Genomic DNA, 26,236 nt, shown 5'->3' with positions numbered 1-26,236 from the left:
AATATTAAATCTTACATACTTTTGGCACAACTCTGGGTTATCTGTAATGAACTAAACCTTTTTCCACTCTGCGCTAGCGTCTTTTGTACTCCTTGATTTGACACAGCGGTCTAATTACCGGGCTCGCGCAGCAGCAGATGAGACAGGAGCGCGCCGCGTTATACCTGCGCGCGAACGTAAACTGATCGGCTCTGATTTTATAAGCCGACTGGCCGAAATAATGCCGAATTATATACATTTGTTTATTGAAATACTCCCACACTTTTGACGACTTTTGGCGTGCTTTTTTTCCCTCGCTCGCACCGCTCGCATCATCTGCTTTGCGCTCCGCCATGACGGCAGTGTGACGTAAATATGCGACGCGTCGAAGCATAAAAACGACGTCGACGTATTTACGTAACCGATGACGTCGACTATGTCGACGCGTCGTTTCAGCCTTAAACCTGAGTGCTGAAATCGTGGAAAAATATATGTTCTTAGCGTGCCTGAAATGGGCTGTCTGCACTCTCAAAGTGCATGTTGTTGCCAAATGTATTTCATATGCTGTAAACCTAGTTCATAGTTGTTAGTAATTATCTTATCAGACAGTGTTAAGCCGCTGAAATCCGAGTCTGAATCCGAGCTAATGTCGCTATACCTTGCTGTTTGTTTGTATTGGCATCACTGTGTGACGTCACAGGAAAATGGACGGGTGTATATAACGATGGCTAAAATCAGGCACTTTGAAGCTTTTTTTAGGGATATTGCGTGATGGGTAAAATTTTGAAAAAAACTTCGAAAAATAAAATAAGTCACTGGGAACTGATTTTTAATGGTTTTAACCCTTCTGAAATTGTGATAATGTTCCCCTTTAAAGCCGCTTTCTGACAGTCGCTTCAGAATGCGCCGTTTTGTGGGCGGTCTTATTTACGTGGCTCACCTTTGGCAGCGTCTTCTCCCCGTCATCTTTGTTGTAGCGGTGTAGCGTGCAAGGACGGGAGTGGAAGAAGTGTCAAAAGATGAAGCTAAGTGTTTTAATGACATTCAGACTTTACTTCAATCAATAACAGAGCAGCATCTCCTCATCCTCCGAAAATGTGTCCCGTGAAAAACCGTCCGACCGGAACTCTTAATAACTAAAATTCCTTGGGTGAATAATGTAGACTTACTATACCGGTATGTTTTAGCGTGTCCTGGGCATGACGTTAAAGTGCATCCGGCAGTGGAGGCTCCTCTATGGGGTCTTGGGGCACTAGGAGGTTAACCCCTTTACTACTGTTACCCCAGGTGGCCCTTGGCAAAGGCCTAGTACCTGACTGCCCCCTAGCCAGGGATACGGTGAAGACCTCAACGGCGGAGCAGGCGGAAGACGGTAGATTTAAGAACTACCACAACGGCTGCAATGGCGGAAGAAGGCTGCAGCAGAAAAGGGTCCACAGTCGTCTTAGACTCCATGCCACTGGACCCTGGCCCGATTCTGTCAAGGATTGTGTGGTGACTGTCTGTGCACCAGTCTCCCCACGTTAAACAAAGTCACGCACAGGCATCATCCATAAAGGGATACACCCCTACCAGGAGGATCGTCATCAGGGGCACCGAAAAGGGGGGGTAAAGGAGACGGATTCTAGGGGCCCATGATGGAGGGGGGCCCAGAGAGGCCCCTAATGATGATGAAATTATAATACAGAAAAAATAATGACAGTGTTGGGGCCCTGTAAAGATTTTTTTCATGGGGCCCAAAATCCCTAGCGGCGCCCCTGATCGTCATACTCGTTCGCGTGACCGTCGATGATGATGATATTTTAGCACTTTCATGGCAGATATAAGTAAGAACTTTACACTACTTTATAATAGAAATGGCAACACCGGAGGATGAATGTCCCATAACAAGATAGAGAAAAAGAAGAAGCTTATCGACTACGGTGTCAGCACGGACTACAAAGGCAGACGAGCAGAATTTTTCAGGATTTATGCAGATCCCAAAGACAGCTCAGCAGGTACCAAAAGGTAAGAAAAGTTGCTTTTGCATAATATTGCGAAACAAAACGCCAGATAATATGTCTTATCTTATACTCACAACATAATAATACTCGTATGTTGAAGCACAGTACAATCCATGAAGTGGTGCGGCTTCAGTCCTACTAAAACATTTTGATAGATTTTTGAGCGCCGTGTACAATGTTCTATATTTTCAATGGAACATATAAAATATTGGTGTTGTTTATTTGAGTCATATTGCAGTCTACTCGTATCTCTTGTGTGTGACTGCCATCTACTGGTCACACTTATCATTACACCATGTGCCAAATAAAATAGCTTTGAGGTCGGTAAGCAAAACCAGAATTATTCCTTAAATTAGGCGCAGCGGGTATAAGGCGCACTGTTGAGTATTGAGAAAGAAAAAAGATTTTAAGTGCGCCTTATAGTCCGGAAAATACGGTACAACACAGAAAGAAGAATAGAATAACTTGATTGTCATTGCACTTAAAACATACAACAAGATTAACATGCGTCAATGTAAAATGAAGTTTGACTAAAAAAATTAAAAAAACATTTTTTACATTGTAACTATAAAAAATTTTTGGAATGGGGAGGCCTCAAAAAAAAATTTGCTTCAGGCCCCAATTTAGCCAGGAGCCGTGCTTATCACTTACGTTTTTGTTTGCGACTAATAACGCCAATATATTTATTAGGGGTGTAAGAATTGATCGATATATCGATATATATTCCTAAATTTCAAGAATATCGATTTGTGCTGAGCAAGTTTGCCTTCCGGAAGATAGGTATCGATCCAAGATTGTTTTAAAAGTGAATCAATCGATTTTATCGATTCTAGAAAAACGAAAACATTGGATTTAAGAACGGGATACTTCATATGAAGTTTAACAGTTTTAAAAATAAGGACGTTAAACGTTTAAACTGTGATACTTTTATAGTAATATTCAAGTCACGAATTGCAAATTGAGTATTGTTGGCACTTTTTGAATGGTTATTTATCTGATTTTATGGGCAGAATAGTGGAGCTCCCATTGGCTACGCTGTAAGCAGACTTTTATTTACGTTTATTTAATATTTAGAATTAGAGATGTCCGATAATGGCTTTTTTACCGATATCCGATATTGTCCAATTCTTAATTACCGATTCCGATATCAACCAATACCGATATATACAGTCGTGGAATTAACACATTATTATGCCTAATTTTGTTGTGATGCCCCGCTGGATGCATTAAACAATGTAACAAGGTTTTCCAAAATAAATCAACTCAAGTTTTGGAAAAAAATGCCAACATGGCACTGCCATATTTATTATTGAAGTCACAAAGTGCATTATTTTTTTTAACATGCCTCAAAACAGCAGCTTGGAATTTGGGACATGCTCTCCCTGAAAGAGCATGAGGAGGTTGGGGGGGATTGAGGTGGTGTAGGGGGTAGCAGGGGGTGTATATTGTAGCGTCCCGGAAGAGTTAGTGCTGCAAGGGATTCTGGGTATTTGTTCTGTTGTGTTTATGTTGTGTTACGGTGCGGATGTTCTCCCAAAATGTGTTTGTCATTCTTGTTTGGTGTGGGTTCACAGTGTGGTGCATATTTGTAACAGTGTTAAAGTTGTTTATACAACCACCCTCAGTGTGACCTGTATGGCTGTTGATCAAGTATGCGTTGCATACATGTGTGAAAAGCCGTAGATATTATGTGATTGGGCCGGCACGCAAAAGCAGTGCCTTTAAGGTTTATTGGCGCTCTGTACTTCTCCCTACATCCGTGTACACAGCTGCGTTTTAAAAAGTCATAAATTTTACTTTTTGAAACCGATACCGATAATTTCCGATATTACATTTTAAAGCATTTATCGGCCGATAATATCTGCAGTCCGATATTATCGGACATCTCTATTTAGAATGCATAAAAAAAAAATCCATACGTCATCATGTCTTTCATAATGATTGTGAATAGAGATGTCCGATAATATCGGCAAGCCGATATTATCGGCCGATAAATGCTTTAAAATGTAATATTGGAAATTATCGGTATCGTTTTTTTTATCATTGGTATTGGTTTTTTTTAATTTATTAAATCAACATAAAAAACACAAGATGCACTTACAATTAGTGCACCAACCCAAAAAACCAACCCAACCCACAAAAGGGTTTTTTATTTCTGTTATTAATATTCTGGTTCCTACATTATATATCAATATATATCAATACAGTCTGCAAGGGATACAGTCCGTAAGCACACATGATTGTGCGTGCTGCTGGTCCACTAATAGTACTAACCTTTAACAGTTAATTTTACTCATTTTCATTAATTACTAGTTTCTATGTAACTGTTTTTATATTGTTTTACTTTCTTTTTTTATTCAAGAAAATGTTTTTAATTTATTTATCTTATTTTATTTTATTAATTTTTTTTAAAAAGGACCTTATCTTCACCATACCTGGTTGTCCAAATTAGGCATAATAATGTGTTAATTCCACGACTGTATATATCGGTATCGGTAATTAAGAGTTGGACAATATCGGATATCGGCAAAAAAGCCATTATCGGACATCCCTAATTGTGAACGATTGGCATATTTCCAAAAAAGTACTTTTTTTTTTACATTAATATGTTGGAATTCATGCCACAAAAAGACAACAAAAAAGGTACAGTAACTCATAGTTTTTACTTGGATGTCTGCAGAACTGAAGTTTAGTTAAGTATGCTGAGGTCCCCCGAAAAGAGCAAAGAAAATTCAAAACATAGTCCTTCCTTTATGGCATATTTATTCCTGAAATCTCTGTTTGAACTCCGAATTGTGCCTCCTTTCTTGTTGTCGCACTTGGGAGGTTATGCTGTATTTGCAAAAAAACCGCAGTGTGATGAATGAGCGCACACGTGTCGCATGAATCCAATCTCGTACTTTTCTTCCCCGCTGCACATTCGCCACCCAAAACACGGCACGCTCATGTCTTCATGTCCTGCCTGTCAAGCACTCACAATTACTATGTACCCCGAACGCATCGCCCGGCTAACTTATCGCCCCCGGTGGTGCCTAATTTTTCTGGGCAGAGAGGAAGCATCCATCATCTTTAAACACCATCTATTCCGGGTCCAGCTTCTGTTGGAAGAGGGCTGAATATGCCTGTGTGTGTGTGTGTGTGTGTGTGTGTTTGTGCGTCACCACAACTTATGGGCTGTCAACACAAAGTGCGCAGCCTTGCCGGAAACTGACAAGCCCAGAATGACTGACAGTGACATTGCACCATTAGACTCTGAGCTTGTGTGTGTGTGTGTGTGTGTGTGTGTGTGTGCTAGGATGTCTGATTAAAGCTGCACTCAGTTATATTTCTCGCCTCCCCTCAAAGGATGCACACTGCATGGCTACTTGTCACCTTGATGGCGCCATCGCTGTCAATGCCACATGTGCCTCCACCAAATTAGACCATCTTAATGCCTTCATCACTTCTTCTTCGTCTTATTTTTACGTTCGAGGTTCACCCTCTTTTTTTTTTTAGGCCCCATATCCTGCCTACTATTTAGTATCGTCTCCTTTTTTTTTTACTCGCTTTTTCGTTTTTTCCAACTCCCTTCCCGCGCCCTCCCTCCCTCTTCTCCTTTCCCCATCAGCAACCCAGGGGCTGATGAATGCGTGGCCTCCTATTGATCGCGATGGGTGATGGATGATGGCTGGGAGATGAGTGATGGGGTGCAGGCAAAGGTGCCAATAAGAGGGCAAGCGGAGGGCGGGGTCTCCCCTGGTGGCGCTAATGGGAGAAGACTTGAAGGGGGGGGGGTGGCGGGTGGATGGCCACCCTGGCAACCCACGCCATCCGTGGCGTTTTCCGGCCTTGCTTTTTTGCATTTACTTCCCACGCGTAGCACCTACAGGTCACCCGCTCCCATTGCGTGCATCAAGTGTGCGCTTCTTTTGTTTTCGGGGGCAGGGGTGGCGTACGGTGCCCAAGCGGTGCTTAACAGGAAAAGATGATGGATGACGAGCCAGGAGGAGAAGACTGCCGCCGCAGTCCCAAATTGATATCCCCGGCAAATGTTTTTGTCTGCTGTGAAAAATGGTGCCGCAACTCTCCTCCCCGCTACACCCGCCAACACCCCTCCTCCCGGCATCATCTCTCTTCTTCTTGCTTTCTTTTTTTTCCTGCTGTGCATCCATTTCCAACAGAGAATGTTGATCACTTCCCGGCCTTCCTTCTCACATCTTAACCCCGCCTCTTGTGTCCTTGTTGCCGTAGAAACCCACCCTGCCCATTCTCCATCGCCCCCGCCCCCCCCAACCCCACATGATCCTTTATCCAAGTGTTTGCCTTGCTGTTTTTTGTGCCGCTGCATTTAGAGAAAACTATACCTCTCGCAGCAGGACTATTGATTGCTGGCTATTACTGTAGCAGGTGGGAGCGGGGGCTGGATAAATAAGTAAAAGTTCCCCAAATGGGGAAAGTGGGGGTTTTCCTAATGGAGTGCCGAAAATTGGAGTCAGACAATTTTGCGGCGCGAATACTTGAAAGCAATTGTTTTGCTGAACTACTCTCTAGCACTCTGAACTTCGACCCAAGCCATCGCTTCATTTTGAAAATCGATGGAAGTTCATGCTGTGCTTCTGAATTGTATAATCCCTCAAAGTAAGTAAGAAGATTAAGTTGACAAAAACATAGTTCTAACTTCTATGGATAAAGTGTCATCACAGCTTGATGCAATTATGACAAGAGTCCATATTTACAAGTGCATGAATCAATGTGTTGTCACAAGAAGTTAGCCGATAATCAATCTTTCGCAAGTAATATAAAATATGATCTGCACTATTCTAACAACAATATGTCCAAACCCCTGCAGCAAAATACTCTGCAAATATACATTTACGTATATTTAAATGCAAAACACATATATATCACCACAAAAATTTGGTATTTTCCACACAAGATTATTGTATATTCTTATGAATGTGTCGACATTAGGGCTGCAACTAACGATTAATTTGATAATCGATTAATCTGTCGATTGTTACTTCGATTAATCGATTAATAATCGGATAAAAGAGACAAACTACATTTCTATCCTTTCCAGTATTTTATTGGAAAAAAACCAGCATACTGGCGCCATGTTCTTTCAACTTGCCAAATAAAACAAGGAAAATGTTACAAAAATGCACACTTTCGACACCCCTGCTATAGATAATAAAAAATTAAATCTGATAAATGTATCTATAAAAAGCCGAGCCTGACGACGCATGCGCGGTTATCATAACTCTCTCTGTCTCTCTCCCTCCCTCACGAATGCTGCTGCACGCACAATTTGTTGTGTTTTTAACCTTCTTAACCCTGAACGTACTTTGAAAATACACGCAACCCTAACTCAAAATGCCGGACATTTGAGGCATTTAAGAAACACCGCTCGACAGCTCCGCAAAAGAGGACATGTCCGGTGAAAAGAGGACGTATTGTCAGGAACTAGCTCGGTCGCTGCTAACATGCTAGCAGCGACCGGTTTCACGTCCGGTGAAACCGATCGCTGCTAGTCCTCTTTTGCTAGCATGCTAGCAGCTAACGGGCTAGGATAGACTGACCATTCGTCCTCTTTTCACCGGACATGTCCTCTTTTGCGGAGCTGTTAGGGCGGAGTTTCATTCTGATTCTGATAAATGCCTCAAATGTCCGGCATTTTGAGTATTGTTTACACAACGTGCAGTACGCTGATTAATATGTCCGTGTGGAAAGTCGTTCGGTACACTTCCGCACCGAAACGAAACCCCGTACCGAAACGGTTCGATACAAATACACGTACCGTTACACCCCTATTATTTTGATTATTGTTTCTCAGCGGTTTGTAAATGTTGCAGTTTATAAATAAAGGTTAAAAAACAAACAAAAAAACCCCCCGTAGCCTCTGCGCATGCGCATAGCATAGATCCAACGAATCGATGACTAAATTCATTGCCAACTATTTTTATAATCGGTTTTAATCGATTTAATCGAATAGTTGTTGTAGCCCTATTCGACATAGCTTAATTTTTTATTTTATATATTTAAAACTTATTACTTTTCAAACTTTGATTTTTATAATATTCAATTATTTAAAAATAATATCTCAATAAATGTTCAATATTTGACCACAAAATCAATAACTAGTCAAATTTGTGGCAAAAAAATATTCATCATCAATGTTATATCATATATTTGCATTATGCACATATTTTAATGTATTTTATTTGATGCATATATGTTAGGCTACAGATATTCCTTGCCAGTCTAAACTTTCCAACAAGCTTAAAGGGGAACATTATCACCAGACCTATGTAAGCGTCAATATATACCTTGATGTTGCAGAATAAAGACCATATATTTTTTTAACCGATTTCCGAACTCTAAATGGGTGAATTTTGGCGAATTAAACGCCTTTCTATTATTCTCTCTCGGAGCCGTGACGTCACATCGGGAAGCAATCCGCCATTTTCTCACTTTCGTCGGTGTGTTGTCGGAGAGTGTAACAACACGAACAGGGACGGATTCAAGTTGCACCAGTGGCCCAAAGATGCGAAAGTGGCAAGAAATTGGACGAAATTTGTTCAAAATACGAGGCTGTGGGGAAAGCCGACGAAATGGTCAGTCGTTTGTTCCGCACACTTTACCGACGAAAGCTATGCTACGACAGAGATGGCAAGAATGTGTGGATATCCTGCGACACTCAAAGCAGATGCTGACATCAACTCCAAAACTGGACAGATCAGCTTTCAGGAAAAGAGAGCGGATGAGGGTATGTCTACAGAATATATTAATTGATGAAAACTTTATTTATTACTCGCGGTTTTCCGTAAATTATTATACATAAACTGTGTTTACCAATAATTTAGCTTAAAAACATTTATTTTTTTCAATCATTCGAGTACATTCGGGTAGTGTTGTGTAATGCAGTATTTTGTGTCTATTTAGGTATGGTTAACCTGAGTGCTGAAATCGTGGAAAAATATATGTTCTTAGCGCGCCTGAAATGGGCTGTCTGCACTCTCAAAGTGCATGTTGTTGCCAAATGTATTTCATATGCTGTAAACCTAGTTCATAGTTGTTAGTTTCCTTTAATGCCAAACAAACACATACCAATCGCTTGCATACGGTTCAAACCGATATGGCTCAATAGCTTCAGTTTCTTCTTCAATTTCTGGATCCGAGCTAATGTCGCTATTCCTTGCTGTTCTATCCGCCATGTTTGTTTGTATTGGCATCACTGTGTGACGTCACAGGAAAATGGACGGGTGTGGCGCAGTGGGAGAGTGGCCGTGCGCAACCCAAGGGTCCCTGGTTCAATCCCCACCTAGTACCAACCTCGTCATGTCCGTTGTGTCCTGAGCAAGACACTTCACCCTTGCTCCTGATGGGTGCTGGTTAGCGCCTTGCATGGCAGCTCCCTCCATCAGTGTGTGAATGTGTGTGTGAATGGGTAAATGTGGAAGTAGTGTCAAAGCGCTTTGAGTACCTTGAAGGTAGAAAAGCGCTATACAAGTACAACCCATTTATCATTTATTTATCATTTATATAACGATTGTTAAAATCAGGCACTTTGAAGCTTTTTTTAGGGATATTGCGTGATGGGTAAAATTTTGAAAAAAACTTCGAAAAAATAAAATAAGCCACTGGGAACGGATTTTTAATGGTTTTAACCCTTCTGAAATTGTGATAATGTTCCCCTTTAAATGGAGTTCATTTGTTTTGGTGCTTTTAATTGTAAGAAATGCAAGACTGTAAGGCTCACACAGTCAAATAGTTCCAGTTTTGGGAATTGGAGGGGGGTAAAAAAACAAAACATTTTCCGGATGAGAAATGAGGGAGTAATGTCGGGAGAAAGGGGGTTTTGTTGCGAGGACTTGACAGATAACGTCGGGATAACGGGAAGGGGATGAGATGGGGATGAGCTCACTTCTTTGGCTGTGCTTAAAGGAAGCCAGCCAGCTGCAGGAGGGATTGTGCCTCAGATTAGGAGCGAAACCAAAGCTCCAGTGGAGGGGATTAGGACGGTGAAAACAGAAGCAACACTAATAGAGGACAATCCAGCTGCATGCCGCCCACCCTGCGGACTCCAGTCAGTAAAACGCACAGCCATTAAAAGTAGTTAGTATGCTTGAGGATCAGCAGCTGCGGGGCAACGAGCCAAAAGCAATATTTGGAGGACGATAAACACAAGCGATAAATATTTATCTGCTCAGACTTCATCAATCAGGCTCATTATTACTTCCCCTTGACGTCTTCATACCTGCAACACCTTGTTAATTTGTCTTTTATTCCCACGACACTGCCACCATTCGTCAACATCATCACCTGACGACAGAGTCATTGGATTTAAGCGTTTGTCGATGGCTTTTTTTTTTAATAGCAAAATGAGTTGTCTTCTAAAACCTGTGGGGGGGCTCCTGGATATGTCGTAACGCTTAATCCGAGTTCACTAGCCAGGCTGCCCGGTGAAGGGGCCAAGAAGCCGACTACCCATAAGACCAATCTCCCCGACATCTGGGCCTTTGCCTTTCTCTGGGCCGCAGACAGATGTTGGGTGAGTGTTAAGCTCCCAGGGTTCTTAGCAAAGAAGAAAACAGTGTGTGTCAGTCGGGCAAATAAGACGCTTCGGCGCTATTCCGCGGGGAGAAAGAAAGGAATATGCTGTGTAATCACATTGGAGACATGTTCAATATGGTATTGTTTTGTTGTTTGGCAGGATTAGGCAACAACTAAACAACCCATTCGGATTAAATGTTTTTGCTGCTATAGACATAAATACAAATTGTATAGCTAACGTTTTACACAAGCAACAGGAAAGAAAAATGCACAGCAAGCACACCCAAGAGAATAAATGGTAGCAAACATCCACTTCTTCACGACTTACCTCATCCTCCATGAACCAAGAAACAGCTTGCTAACATACCAACAAGCATGTGTAACCCAGTTGGTTGGGCACCCCTCTGCCACCGCTCCTGGTTGCTGGCATGTGTGCTGACGACTCGGCTAAAAGCCGAGCTGGCAGCCCAGCAGCCAGCTCTACTCTTGACATCATCAGGGAGTGAGGTTTACTAACGTATACTCGCCCAGACGGCTTGCCTCCATTACACATACAATCTGCACACTTATTTATTGACATTTTCTGTCGTTTAAATCACGATGAAACCATCATCCAAAGCCCCAGAACTTAAATGCTAGCTTCCCGTCTTTCTATTTCTGCCTAACGTTATCCCTCTATATCAGGCCTGGGCAATTATTTTGACTCGAGGGGCCAAATTTAGAGAAAAGAATGTGTCTGGGGGCCGGTATATCTATTTTTAGAAACACTAATACAAAACCTCACAATAATGTCTGACTGAATGCTAAAAACGTTATGACAGACCGAATGGAAAACTCATGGAATTTGACACTTTTTAACTGAATGAGACACCCAGAATGTACATGAAAATAAAGAATGTGGGATTTACAATATTAACTATGACCGATAAAACACTGAATATTGACAACATATGAACATCACCCACACTCTCCATCCACATATTTTACAATCAAGCGAACCACAACAAAAATGCAACAAACACAGCCAAATATGAACACAAAGGGTAAAAAAAAGCATTTCAGGCTCCGACTCTGTGGAAACGCTCCCCACCCACACTGCTTAGTTATAGAGCTGCAACAACTAATCGATTAAAATCGATTATAAAAATAGTTGGCGATTAATTTAGTCATCAACTCGTTGGATCTATGCTATGCGCATGCGCAGAGGCAATTATTTTTTTTTTTTTTTTTATAAACCTTTATTTATAAACGGCAACATGTCCAAACAGCTGAGAAACAATACTCAAATTAAGTATGGTGCCAGTATGCTGTTTTTTTTCCAATAAAATACTGGAGAGGATAGAAATGTAGTTTGTCTCTTTTATTCGATTATTAATCGATTAATCAAAGTAATAATCGACAGATTAATCGATTATCAAATTAATCGTTAGTTGCAGTCCTACTTAGTTAAAAGTTAAGTTAAAGTACCAATGACTGTCACACACACACACACTAGGTGTGGCGAAATTATTCTCTGCATTTGACCCATCACCTTTGATCACCCCCTGGGAGGTGAGGGGAGCAGTGAGCAGCAGCGGTGGCCGCGCCCGGGAATCATTTTTGGTGATTTAACCCCCAATTCCAACCCTTGATGCTGAGTGCCAAGCAGGAAGGTAATGGGTCCCATTTTTTATAGTCTTTGGTATGACTCGGCCGGGGTTTTGGTGCCTGGTCTGAGCTGCTGTGACTTAGATTACCAGAGTAACTAATTACATTACCATAGTAACTCATTATATTACCTAGATTTGATCCTAGATTTGTTGCTAGTTGTTTTAAACAAAAAAAAGTCATTAAAGGTCTCTAGACACTTGAAAAAAAATCCCAAAAAAGTAAATTGTACAAAAAGCAGCAACAATTGAAATTACGCCAAAACAGTGAAGTGAAATGAATTATATTTATATAGCGCTTTTTCTCTAGTGACTCAAAGCGCTCTACATAGTGAAACCCAATATCTAAGTTACATTTAAACCAGTGTGGGTGGCACTGGGAGGAAGTGGGTAAAGCGTCTTGCCCAAGGGCACAACGGCACTGACTAGGATGGCGGAAGCGGGGATCGAACCTGCAACCCTCAAGTCAAGTTGCTGGCACGGCCACTCTACCAACCGAGCTATACCGCCTCCAAAAACAACAAAAAAATGTAATACTAATTAATAATAACAGATTTGTTTTTAAATGTTTGTATGTATGTGTACATATTTTGAGTCTTTTTAAAGTAAATCATATCCATCCATCCATCCATTTTCCACTGCTTGTCCCTTTTGGGGTCGCGGAGGGTGCTGGAACCTATCCCAGCTGCACTCGGGCGGAAGGCGGGGTACACCCTGGACAAGTCGCCACCTCATCACAGGCATATCGATCGTTATATCCAATCATAACAAATGAAGTAAACGTACAAACAAACAAAGATACAGCCCTCCATATTTTTAATGTTCGTGAGAGGAATGCATTTTCATTTTTTGAGATTTGATTGAAATGTTTACTTTTCTTTCTCTTTCTGCTGTTTGAGTCAAGATAGAAATGTTCCCCACTGCCCAAGAATAAAACATACTATGATCATAAATCAATTTCTTTAACTATGATCATGATTTCTGGTTATGTTAGGCCAGCAGAGAAGGCCTTGCTGGCCCTGACGGCACACCACTGGTTAAAAGATGCAATGTAACATCACCCTGATCACCACCTAATGTTCACTTGTCTCTCTATAATGGCTGTGATATAGTTTGATTGGTGGATTAAACACTTATCCCGCCCCTTAGTCTGCTTTATTGATTTCCCAGTCCCTCTCTCCCACCATCTTTCTCCACCTTTCTAAACCCCCCCCCCCTCCTCCTCCTCAAAGGTGAACTGGACGTCCGGCTTGATAAATGGCAAACGATTGATTCGTATTTAATTAACAATTTGCTGCAGACTCTCTCTCTCTCTCCTTCTCGACTACCCCTCTCGTCTCCGTGAGGTCTCGGAGGGCTCGCAAGCGGGCAAGGAGAGGTGATGCATTGGTAATTTATAGGCTGATCAATAAGTCCTGGCCTAACACGCACGCCGCTTGGATGTCAGGGCTGGGACCGCTGTCGGGATCCACAAACAACGGCGGAAGGTGAACGAGGGGAAATTAAAAGAGTGACAGCCCGGGGAGAAAAGGCTGCTTTAGGCAGACAAGTACAGTCATGTGTATGGAGGGTTTAACATTTTACAGTAACGCTTCTGTTTTTAGGTATGTCAGTAATATTTGTCAGTAATATGTGTGTCTTTTGCACCACCGTGTAAAATAAACTAACTCAAAAGTTAGCGCACTGTTCAACATACTGGTATTAGTATAGTATCGCGATACTAATGAATCATATTCGGTTCTATACCGCCTCTGAAAAGTACAGGTCCGCCACTCCCCCGTGGTCTCATCGTGTCATTGCTGGTTTACGAGTAGACAAGCATGTTCGGCAGCGCACAATCACGGAGTACTTACAAGCAGACAGTATGTAGACAGAAAAGGGAGAACGGACGCATTTTGGCTTAAAAACTAACAATAAAGGTGAAGCTATAACACTGAAACGCCCTCAGGAAGAGGTGCTTTAAGACATAGCTAGTTAGCTAGCAGCTAAAGTCCAGCCCCAGTCGGCATCGTTGTAGCTACTTCTAAATCACTAATCCTCGCCTCCATGGCGACAAATAAAGTACGTTTCTTACAAGTATCATCCCTGCAGGCAGGGGCGCCGCTAGGGATTTTGGGCCCCATGAAAAGAATCTTTACAGGGCCCCCAACACAGTGTCATTATTTTTTCTGTATTATCATTTCATCATCATTAGGGGCCTCTCTGGGCCCCCCTCCATCATGGGCCCCTAGAATCCGTCTCCTTTACCCCCCCTTTTCGGCGCCCCTGCCTACAGGCATACTTGCCAACCTTGAGCCCTCCGATTTCGGGAGGTGGGGGGGTGGGGTGGGGCGGGGTCGGGGTGGGGCGGGGGCGTGGTTGGGGGCGTGGCTAAGAGGGGAGGAGTATATTTACAGCTAGAAAGTCTAGTATTTCATATATATATATATATATATTTATATATATTGTAGCTGAGATAGGCTCCAGCGCCCCCCGCGACCCCGAAGGGAATAAGCGGTAGAAAATGGATGGATGGATGGATATATATATATATATATATATATATATATATATATATATATATATATATATATATATATATATAAGAAATACTTGACTTTCAGTGAATTCTTGCTATATATATATTTATTTTATTATATATATATATATATATATATATATATATATATATATATATATATATATATATATATATATATATATATATATATATATATATATATATATATATATATATATATATATATATAAAAGAAATACTTGAATTTCAGTTTTCATTTATTTACACATATACACACACATAACACTCATCTACTCATTGTTGAGTTAAGGGTTGAATTGTCCATCCTTGTTCTATTCTCTGTCACTATTTTTCTAACCATGCTGAACACCCTTTCGCAGGTACCCAGAAAGATTTCGAGTACCACCAAAAAAACTGAATCTCTGAAGACAGTATAAAAATTTGTGTTAAAGGTGTACAAATACTGTTTGTATAATAAGCATGCTATTGTTTACAAATGAGGGTTAAGAGTTCAGTACTAAAAAAAAAAAAAAAAAGAATGTGGCTTGAGTACAGTTTTTTAATTGAGCTGCTGCATTTTCTGGTTGGGTTGTTTATTTATTTAGAGTAACTTCTACATTTTCTAAAAGGGGAGGAATGTAATAGAGTGATCTATGTTTGTCTGTTGCCATCTCTTGGTGAATGTTGGCTATAGCGTACTGGGGTTACTTTTTGGTTGGCCAACGATTTACGTGGTGTTGCGCACCTGACGTCAAGTGTGTGAGTCTGTTCTGAAGTCTACAGTAAAGAGACGTACTTCATCACCTCGCCTGTTTATTGCCTCCAACTCAATATATTACAACAACATTTCTGTTTAGGGCAGACGAACTGCTTTACGGTAGAATAAAACATGACTGCTGTTGTTGTGTGTTGTTACCACGCTGGGAGGACGTTAATGAAACTGCCTAACAATAAACCCACATAAGAAACCAAGAACTCGCCCTCGATCATTCTACAGTTATAACGTGATTGGGCAGGCACTCTGTTTATATTGTGGGAAAGCGGACATAAATACAGGCTGTTGACACGTCACTCAGGTCCGCATGGAGCTGGAGGGGGCGTGGCTTCCAGCTCCGCCTGAATTTCGGGAGATTTTCGGGAGAAAATTTGTCCCGGGAGGTTTTCGGGAGAGGCGCTGGATTTCGGGAGTCTCCCGGAAAATCCGGAAGGGTTGGCAAGTATGCCTGCAGGACGAGGAATAGCTAAACATGCTTCACTACACACCGTAGCTCACCGGCGTCAAAACGCCATTGGTGGATCGACTCCTAACATCCACTGTAATGATACCAAGTACAATAGCGTATATAGTCGATACTACTATGATTACGTTGACATTTTTTGGCATCACAACATTTTCTTTCGTTTAAAAAAAATGTATATTATGTTTATAAACTCAGGAAATATGTGCCTGGACACGTGAGGACTTTGAATATGACCAATATATGATCCTGTAACGACTTGGTATCGCATTGATACCCAAATTTATGGTATCATCCAAAACTAATGTAAAGTATCATGTAATGTACCATGAATTGATTAACGTGGACCCCGACTTAAACAAGTTGAAAAACGTGTCCGGGTGTTACCGTTTACTGGTCAATTGTACGGAATATGTACTCTGCTGTGCAATCTACTAATACAAGTTTCAATCAATCAATCAATCAAACAACAGAATAATAAATGATTATTACATTTTAACAGAAGTGTAGATAGAACATGTTAAAAGAGAAAGTAAGCAGATATTAACAGTAAATGAACAAGTAGATTAATAATTCATTTTCTACCACTTGTCCTTAAATAATGTTGACAAAATAATAGAATGATAAATGACACAATATACTGCAGATATCAGCAGCTAAATAAGGAGCCTTTGTTTGTTTACTTACTACTAAAAGACAAGCTGTCTAATATGTTCAGTATTATACTTAAGGACTAAATTGCAATAATAAACATATGTTTAACGTACCCTAAGATTTTTTGTTAAAATGTTTTGTGGTCCCCTTTATTTAGAAAAGTATCGAAAAGTATCGAAATAATTTTGGTACCGGTATCGGTACCAAAATATTGGTATCGGGACAACACTAGTGCAAACATGGCTGACCAATGTAATAGAAGAAGAAAAGTGTAGTCCACTTACTTTGTGTTGCAGATGGAACAGAGCAGCCCTCCAAATCGGTTTGTTATCGTTTTCCCTCTTGTTAACAGGTAAGCATAATTTAAAGCACGCCTGATGTGTATATAATATATATAAGAATATGTAACATAGACGTTGCTTAACTATCGGCGGCAGCTCCAAAATTGATGGTCACTTTGGTGACATTGATTTGATGGCAAAGATGGCGGAAGCTAGTTTAACAACTTTCTTCTTATTCTTAATTTGTGTTAAAGGAACATGTTTAGCATTGAACGGCGTGTGTTTATCGAGCGTCATTGTATGGACACAAACTGTTGCTATATTTCATGTTTGTTGCGTAAACGTCAAGTATTTAGGGCTTTACCCGTGTGCGGATGCGGTGTGGACGTGGCAGCCAATCACCTTCGCGAGTTCATCCCTCTAAGCCTATCACAGGGCTAGTCCATCCTTCTGATCAGTACCGCCAATCTCGAACGCGTGGAGGCACGTTACTTCCGGGTTTACGGTCGTTTGTGTACAACTCGCTTTCACAATAAACGTTTGACTGATGATTTTATTCATGCTAATTTCGACTATTCAGATCAAATTAGATACTTATGCTTGAATAATGTTACGTTTAATTACATGTTTACATTTCAGTATGAAATAGAAATCTGTTGATGTAATAGTTTATTTTGAAAAAGCATGAATTTAGATTACAGTACACTAAGTGGTGTGGCGTCAGGGCCAGCAATGCCTTCATGCTGGCCTAACATAACCAGAAATCATGATCATAATTAAAGATAAAAGTAATTTTTAATTTACTTTCCCTAAATATCTAAAAGTATTCATATTCTCTTCATGTCATATTATGCTCCTTCCAGTGCTGTTGTTTTTAGGTTATAGAGTTTTTGTCCAATCAGAATTCAGCTAGCTTATGTTGCCATGCTGTACCAAATCTGCCTAGAGCCTTCAGAATCAACAATGCAGGCGTCTATGCGCTGTAAGTGAACATTTGACAGACAGTTGCGATAGCCAATCAGATCACGAGTTGTTGTCAGTAAGGCCTTCTCGATGGCCTAAGGCAGATATATCGTGATAGTCATAGACACATACTTGCCAACCTTGAGACCTCCGATTTCGGGAGGTGGGGGGTGGGGGCGTGGTCGGAGGTGGGGCAGGGTGTGGTTGGGGGCGTGGTTAAGAGGGGAGGAGTATATTGACAACTAGAATTCACCAAGTCAAGTATTTCATATATATATATATATATATATATATATATATATATATATATATACACATATGTATATATACATATGTATATATCCTGAAAATATGCAAACAAAACTGTGTTTAGATAATTGATACTTCAAACTTGCATAAATAAATATTAAGGAATATAACATAACTTTTCTTCTGAGAGCTTCAAAATGTAATGAATAAAATGCTAAAGTTGTTGATAAACAAGCAATTATTTTAATAATTAAATATGGTCATTTTAAATGAATTATTATGATAATTTAAAATTAAATTAATTATTTCAAATATGTTTATTTTAATGTATAATTCTATGGCTGGATGTAATAAGGAGTCAGAAAAAATACAAATAAAAATACAATTAATTTTGATGTTTTTAGCAAAATATAGTAAAAATGTATTTAGTTTTTTGTTTTTTATTAATAAATATATTTATTTTTAGGTAAGATAAACATAATAATACAATGTATCTCTAGTCTGGATGATTTAGTTCTTGTCACCCTGTTGTCCTCCAGTAGTGAAAAAAGGCTGTCCTCACTCAGGTTTGCATGGAGCTGGAGGGGGCGTGGCCTCCAGCCTCGGCTGAAAATCGGGAGATTTTCGGGATAATATTTGTCCCGGGAGGTTTTCGGGAGAGGCGCTGAATTTCGTGAGTCTCCCGGAAAATTCGGGAGGGTTGGCAAGTATGCATAGACATCTTATAAGTAGGCGTAGCATTGGCTGCTGTGACGCGAGAAATTCGGCCGCCATCTTGAAGTGGTGATGAGGAGCCGGCGAGCAGCCTAAACTGACAGTTGACAGGTAGAAAACAAAGATGCTAAACTGACAATCGACAGGTAGAAAACAAAGATGCTAAACCGACAGTTGACAGGTAGAAAACAAAGATGCTTAACCGACAGTTGACAGGTAGAAAACAAAGATGCTAAACCGACAGTTGACAGGTAGAAAACAAAGATGCTAAACCGACAGTTGACAGGTAGAAAACAAAGATGACAAACCGACAGTTGACAGGTAGAAAACAAAGATGCTAAACTGAGAGTTGACAGGTAGAAAACAAAGATGCCGGGCTGGTGTTCAGCGTTTTCCTGCTCATATGAACGAACTGTTGACAATAGGAATCGGGGGATTACTTTTCACAAGTAAGATTTAACATTAACGTACTATTGATTGTATTTTTTTAGGCAGCACGGTGGTAGAGGGGTTAGTACGACTGCCTCACAATACGAAGGTCCTGGGATCTTTCTGTGTGGAGTTTGCATGTTCTCCCCGTGACTGCGTGGGTTCCCTCCTGGTACTCCGGCTTCCTCCCACCTCCAAAGACATGCACCTGGGGATAAGTTGATTGGCAACACTAAAAATTGGCCCTAGTGTGTGAATGTGAGTGTGAATGTTGTCTGTCTATCTGTGTTGGCCCTGCGATGAGCTGGCGACTTGTCCAGGGTGTACCCCGCCTTCCGCCCGAATGCAGCTGAGATAGGCTCCAGCTCCCCCCCGCCACCCCAAAAGGGACAAGCGGTAGAAAATGGATGGATGAATGGATGGATGGATGATTGTATTTTGTGAAAAGAATATTACCACAGAGAAGGAGCAAAGATCTTCAATAGTACTGAAATCGTAGCCGCTAGCAAACAAGAGTATGACCATAATAGAATTGCTTGTCAATGAAATTAATTAAATGTAAAAATGTCATACTTGAATAAGATAAAGTTGAAATAAATGATGAAGATAAAGAATGTAAAAGCCAACAAGGGTAAAAGTTAGGACCACAGCCCAGATTGTGTAGGGTGGCGTAATACTGTATATGTTAGCTAACTAGACAATCAGATGGACAGTGGCTATACAGTATTATACAAGTCTAAATTTAGTCTAGCTTTCCAACCCAATTTTGTGGAGCCCACCTTCGTGAAATGTGTGGGACAAAATATGTATACGTAAACATTATCATTTAGGGGAAGAATGTAATACAAAATATCAATACAAAGTGTCAAGACAGAATAAAGTCTATGCTGCTGCAGCAACAGAGATACAGTCTATATGTCCCTAAGATATATGGATATCTAATGTATTCATACATTGTTTATGTAGGATAAACACATGTATATATAACCTAATCATATTGTTTCTTCAATTTAAAAATAGTTGACCGTTTTTTTCCCCCTTCTCTGGGATTATATTCCCAGTTTTGATCTCGGACGTCTGGTCACTTATAGCATATAAGAATATTCTATTACTGTTAAGCAAACTATGAATAATAAAACACGGCAAAACATGTGTCCTTTATCATAGCTACACGTATGACAAAAAAACACGTGAAAATCAGTGGTATTCAGTGAGGTAAGATTAATGAAATGCGCTGACAGTTCATTGCTCCTGCCAAATGAATTGCACTGAGTGGAGCGGATCACCACTCCAAGATGGCGGCCCCGCGTCTCGTCAGCGCCAGTAGGCAGTAGCGGTCGATGCCACGTCTACTTATAAGATGTCTATGGATGTTATGAGCTAGGTAACATAATAACTCCATTACCCAGCATGCCACAGTAGAGAAGAGCATGCCCCCGTTTAGGTAGATGTTTTTGATGAGCACGCTGTGGGGTAAACTTTAAGAACTCAGCCAACACGCCTCGTCTGCATCTTTTATGATTAGACAAGACAACACATATATTTGCAAGGCAATTTTCAAGTATATTTAAAGAGAAACTACATCTTGTGAGACGATGTCGGCCAACCTCGTATGCTAACTCAGCTGTCCCGGCGATGAAATGTGAGTTCAGATATTTTATTTCTTTATTTTTTCACGTTTAATATGTTTATTGCAGTTTTAATTTTGACAGTACCACATAAGATATGTTTTAATTGCTGATGCGGGTTTATTGATTTTTTAAATGCGCCAGAAAATAACCCGTTTTGTACAATGCCCAGTAAATGTGTTTCTGTATAGTATTTCTCCAGCAACGGTCATTTGGTGACATCAATTATTGCATTTTGAGAGGTAATAATTGAAGGCCTAGGTGGGAAACGCACGGCCCACCACTGAATACACTGTAGTAGAAATAATACCACAGGTCTAAATACATTGCATCATTCCTACAACCTTTACAACCTGGTTGACATGACATTAACTCAGAGGTAACCTGGATCAAGGTGACAACAAAGACAATTAGATGGTACTGCCACGCCCAAACAGCCTTCAAACCCGCCCCATTCTGACCCATTTGCCTATGGCTCTCTCATTCTGGACACTGCCCCCCCCCTGCATATTACCACACACACACACAGAAAATGGGCCTCTGAGTGGGCGCGCACGCTTGTGGGGTGACATGGCAACATTTACTGCCCTCCCTATAAAAGTGTTTTATCACACATCTTGTAATGCAACACATTAGGGGTTGCTGTTGTTATTTCCGGCAAGGTCGTTTGCACCCCGCTTGTTGCTCTTCGCCATGCCGTATCCCCCTTTCTCACTCAGCTTTATAGTGAGGCTTGATGGTGTTTTTATGCCCCCACTTTTAGGGAATGAGAAGAAGAAGGCTGCATCTTTGTGCATTTACAATGAAGTAATTCACAGGTTTTTTACAGTGGTGTAGATCTGCACTGGGTTATTCTGGGAGGTGTCTATACAAACCCCGTTTCCATATGAGTTGGGAAATTGTGTTAGATGTACATGTAAAAGGAATACAATGATTTGCAAATCATTTTCAACCCATATTCAGTTGAATATGCTACAAAGATAACATATTTGATGTTCAAACTGATAAACATTTTTCTTTTGGCAAATAATCATTAACTTTAGAATTTGATGCCAGCAACACGTGACAAAGAAGTTGGGAAAGGTGGCAATAAATACTGATAAAGTTGAGGAATGCTCATCAAACACTTATTTGGAACATCCCACAGGTGAACAGGCAAATTGGGAACAGGTGGGTGCCATGATTGGGTATAAAAGTAGATTCCATGAAATGCTCAGTCATTCACAAACAAGGAAGGGGTGAGGGTCACCACTTTGTCAACAAATGCGTGAGCAAATTGTTGAACAGTTTAAGAAAAACCTTTCTCAACCAGCTATTGCAAGGAATTCAGGGATTTCACCATCTACGGTCCGTAATATCATCAAAGGGTTCAGAGAATCTGGAGAAATCACTGCACGTAAGCAGCTAAGCCCGTGACCTTCGATCCCTCAGGCTGTACTGCATCAACAACACATCAGTGTGTAAAAGATATCACCACATGGGCTCAGGAACAATTCAGAAACCTACTGTCAGTAACTACAGTTGGTCTGTAAGTGCAAGTTAAAACTCTCCTATGCAAGGCGAAAACCGTTTATCAACAACACCCAGAAACGCCGTCGGCTTCGCTGGGCCTGAGCTCATCTAAGATGGACTGATACAAAGTGGAAAAGTGTTCTGTGGTCTGACGAGTCCACATTTCAAATTGTTTTTGGAAACTGTGGATGTTGTGTCCTCCAGACCAAAGAGGAAAAGAACCATCCGGATTGTTATAGGCGCAAAGTTGAAAAGCCAGCATCTGTGATGGTATGGGGGTGTATTAGTGCCCAAGACATGGGTAACTTACACATCTGTGAAGGCGCCATTAATGCTGACAGGTACATACAGGTTTTGGAGCAACATATGTTGCCATCCAGGCAACGTTACCATGGACGCCCCTGCTTATTTCAGCAAGACAATGCCAAGCCACGTGTTGCATCAACGTGGCTTCATAGTAAAAGAGTGCGGGTACTAGACTGGCCTGCCTGTAGTCCAGACCTGTCTCCCATTGAAAATGTGTGGCGCATTATGAAGCCTAAAATACCACAAAGGAGACCCCGGACTATTGAACAACTTAAGCTGTACATCAAGCAAGAATGGGAAAGAATTCCACCTGAGAAGCTTAAAAAATGTGTCTCCTCAGTTCCCAAATGTTGACTGAGTGTTGTTAAAAGGAAAGGCCATGTAACACAGTGGTGAACATGCCCTTTCCGAACTACTTTGGCACGTGTTGCAGCCATGAAATTCTAAGTTAATTATTATTTGCAAAAAAAAATAAAGTTTATGAGTTTGAACATCAAATATCTTGTCTTTGTAGTGCATTCAACTGAATATGGGTTGAAAAGGATTTGCAAATCATTGTATTCTGTTTATATTTACATCTAACACAATTTCCCAACTCATATGGAAACAGGGTTTGTAGTATTGCTGTGACTGTGGGTGGTGTAATTTTGTTTTCTCATCTGCACAGAGTACCGAGCTTTATTGGGACAGGTGTTTTATTTGGAATTAGGGTTGTACGGTATACCGGTATTGGAATAGTACCGCGGTACGAATGAATCATATTCGGTACTTTACCGCCTCTAAAAAGTACCTGTCTACCACCCCCACTCACCTCCGTCGTCGTCATGGTGTGACATTGCTGGTTTACGAGCCAATGAGCATGTTCGGCAGCGCACAATCATTGAGTACTTACAAGCAGACACAGTGTGTAGACAGAAAAGTGAGAACGGACACCTAAAAACTAACGATGAAGGTGAAGCTATAACACTGAAATGCCCTTAGGAAGAGGTGCTTTAAGACATGGCTTACAATAGCTAGCGGCTTAAAGTCCAGCTGCAGTCGGCAGTATTTTAGCTACTTCACTAAATCCTCGCCTCCATGGCGACAAAAAAAGTATGTTTCTTACAAGTATCATCCCTGCAGGATGAGGAATAGCTAAGCATGCTTCACTACACACCGTAGATCACCGGCGTCACAATGTAAACAAACGCCATGGGTGGATCTACACCTGACATCCACTGTAATGATACCAAGTATATGCGCGTATCTAGTCCATACTACTATGATTACATCAATATTTTTTAGCATCACAAAATCTTTCTTTGTTTTTTTTTAATGTATGTTATATTTATAAACTTAGGAAATACGTCCCTAGACACATGAGGACTTTGAATATAACCTGTAACTACTTGCCATCGGATTGACACCTAATTTTGTAGTATCATCCAAAACTAATGTAAAGCATTCAAACAACAGAAGAATAAGTGATTATTACATTTTAACAGAAGTGTAGATAGAACATGTTAAAAGAGAAAGTAAGTAGATATTAATAGTAAATGAACAAGTAGATTAATAATTCCTTTTTTTACCACTTGTCCTTACTAATGTTGACAAAATAATAGAATGGAAAATGACACAATATGTTACTGCATACGTCAGCAGACTTAATTAGGAGTCTTTGTTGGCTTACTTACTAATAAAAGACAAGTTGTCTTGTATGTTCACTATTTTATTTAAGGACAAAACTCCAATAAGAAACATATGTTTAATGTACCGTAAGATTTTTTGTTAAAATAAAGCCAATAATGCCATTTTTTGTGGTGCCCTTTATTTAGAAAAGTATCGAAAAGTACCGAAAAGTATCGAAATATATTTTAGTACCAGTACCAAAATATTGGTAACAACAACATTATTTGGAATATAGTTGTATTTATTTAATAAAATAATTATTGTCCACCATAGGGATGTATATCGTTAGGATTTTATCGATAACTATACCAATATTGATTCCTTATCGATACTGGAATTAATTGGTGTAAATAAAGATGGGATTTTTTTCCCAATTTTATATTCATTTTTGTAATTACCATTTTTATTCACACAAGAGGTTGTACACCACCAACATCATGTAACATCTCACAACAGGAGAGTCTTTTATCAACACCAGCTTTTTTCAGTTTTAAACAGGTCAACAACAGCTGCATTGCACTTTTCACTGCAAACATACAGTTGTGCTCATAAGTTTACATACCCTAGGAGAATTTATGATTTATTGGCCATTCTTCAGAGAATATGAATGATAACACAAAAACCTTTCTTCCACTCATGCTTAATGGTTGTGTGAAGCTATTTATTGGCAAACAACTGGTTTGAATGGCTTATCAAGGTTCCAATCCTTGTTTGTAATTAAACAAAACAAAGCCATTTCTGCGCAAATGTCACAAAGTATCCCGCTTACCGTATTTTTTTGGAGTATAAGTCGCACCGGAGTATAAGTCGCACCTGCCGAAAATGCATAATAAAGAAGGAAAAAAACATATATAAATCGCACGGGAGCCCGGCCAAACTACGAAAAAAACTGCGACTTATAGTCCGAAAAATACGGTACATTACGCCAAACAGCACAGAGACAAGCCTCAAAACTTCTGGAACAAAGTAATTTGGAGTGATGGCTTTCTTCTGGCGACTTGACCATGCAGCCTATTTTTCTTCAAGTGCCTCTTTATTGTGCATCTTGAAACAGCCACACCACAATTTTTCAGAGAGTCCTGTATTTCAGCTGAAGTTATTTGTGGATTTTTCTTTGCGTCCCGAACAATTTTCCTGGCAGTTGAGGCTAAAATCTTTGCTGGTCTACCTGAATCCCTCATTTTCCACTTCTTAATCAGTGTTTGAACACTGCTGATTGGCATTCTCAATTTCTTGGATATCTTTTTATACCCCTTCCCTGTTTTATGCAGTTCAATTACCTTTTCTCGCAGATCCTTTGACAATTCTTTTGGCTTCCCCATGACTCAGAATCCAGAAACATCTGTGCAGCACTGGATGAAAGATGCAATGGTCTGTCAGAAGCCCAGAAACTCACTGACCTTTTATACACACACATTAATTACAAACAAACAGGTCACAGGTGATGATTGGAACCTTGATTAGCCATTCAAACCTGTTTGTGTCAACTTTTGTGCATGTTATCAGATCAAAGTCACTGGGGTATGTAAACTTTTGATCAGGGTCATTTGGGTACTTTCTTTTGTCATTTTGATTTAAAAAGAGTAAACACAGTTGTTTGCCAATAAATAGCTTCACACAACCATTAAGCATGAGCGGAAGAAAGGTTTTTGTGTTATCATTCATATTCTCTGAAGAATGGCCAATAAATCATAAATTCTCCCAGGGTATGTAAACTTATGAGCACAACTGTATGTTTGCAGTGAAAGGTGCAATGCAGCTGTTATGTCATCATCTTGTAAAGACCACACATATCCCTATGTTTCTCTTAATTACAGTTACACTCAGCTGGAAATAATATTTATGTATCGCATTCATGTGTAGAGCACATACCTTTTACATGACATATCATGTACAATATATAATATAAATTA

The 26,236-nt window shown here is 40.2% G+C and overlaps 1 protein-coding gene across 1 annotated transcript in view; it reads right to left on the bottom strand.

The window, feature by feature from the left end:
- Nucleotides 1-17,239, bottom strand: part of tmem250 (transmembrane protein 250) — a 47,355-nt gene extending 30,116 nt beyond the window's left edge. The window contains exon 1 of the mRNA XM_061926717.2: nucleotides 16,858-17,239. The gene's annotated coding sequence lies outside the window, so the exon portion shown is untranslated. The remainder of the gene's footprint in view (nucleotides 1-16,857) is intronic.
- Between the last annotated feature and the right edge of the window lie 8,997 nt (nucleotides 17,240-26,236).

This window comes from Nerophis lumbriciformis, linkage group LG32 (genome assembly GCF_033978685.3).
Source record: "Nerophis lumbriciformis linkage group LG32, RoL_Nlum_v2.1, whole genome shotgun sequence".
Taxonomy (NCBI): domain Eukaryota; kingdom Metazoa; phylum Chordata; class Actinopteri; order Syngnathiformes; family Syngnathidae; genus Nerophis; species Nerophis lumbriciformis.
The sequence above is the reverse complement of the archived record's forward strand: the minus strand, read 5'-3'. Positions and strand labels throughout refer to the sequence as shown.